Source organism: Kryptolebias marmoratus, linkage group LG15 (genome assembly GCF_001649575.2).
Source record: "Kryptolebias marmoratus isolate JLee-2015 linkage group LG15, ASM164957v2, whole genome shotgun sequence".
Lineage (NCBI taxonomy): Eukaryota > Metazoa > Chordata > Actinopteri > Cyprinodontiformes > Rivulidae > Kryptolebias > Kryptolebias marmoratus.
The window spans coordinates 34,950,542-34,951,465 of record NC_051444.1 but is presented as its reverse complement, the minus strand read 5'-3'; positions in this window follow the sequence as shown (position 1 = coordinate 34,951,465).

Here is a 924-nt window from a genome sequence, read left to right as displayed (position 1 = left end):
TTGTGCAGCTTTTGCCTTTGGCAGAGGTGTGGTGGCAGACTAAGGCAGCTCTTCTGTGGACGGCTCGTCAGAACAAGAAATTCGCTGACCGTCATCGAGTCGCAGCCCCTGAATACCAGGAAGGAGAACAGGTATGGCTGTCTACACGAGATATAACTCTTAAAGATACACCTAAAAAACTCTCCCCTAGATTCATTGGACCTTACACCATCGAGCGAGTCATTAACCCCACTGCCGTCAGACTTCGCTTACCAGGATCCATGAAGATTCATCCCACTTTCCACACTTCTCAAATTAAACCCGTGTCAGTAAGTGCCCTGTGCCCACCTGCCGACCTCCACCCACCCACCCGGATCATCGACGACCATCCAGCCTTTACGGTCCGCAGGATACTGGACGTCCGGCGGCGAGGGAGGGGGTTCCAATATCTCGTAGACTGGGAGGGGTATGGTCCAGAAGAACGTTCCTGGATTCCTAGGTCTTTCATCCTGGATCCAGACCTTATCACTACTTTTTATAGGGAACATCCTGGGAAACGTCCTAGGTCGCCTGGAGGCGACCATTGAGGGAGGGGTACTGTGGTGATTGTGGGGTTTTGGGACTGTGTTGTTGGTGTGTGTGAGTACTTCCTGGTGGGCGTGGCCAGACGGGTGATTGACGTCTCGTCAACACTCCTTCCTCACCTGCAAGAGATCTGGCTGATTTCAAGGACAGGTGTACTTAAGGCGTCGGCAGGAACCAGACCAGCGCTGGAGCATTACCTACTTGTGGTAAGTCGCTGAGCCTCTGTAAAGGACTTGTCCTCTGAGATTTTGTATTCGTCAACTCTGTTTTGTTTTCTGCCTCAGGACGACTTCTGTTTCTCGTGGATCCAGTCTGGTTTCTGTTTTTGGACCTCCTGCCTACGCTCAACTCCTACCTGTT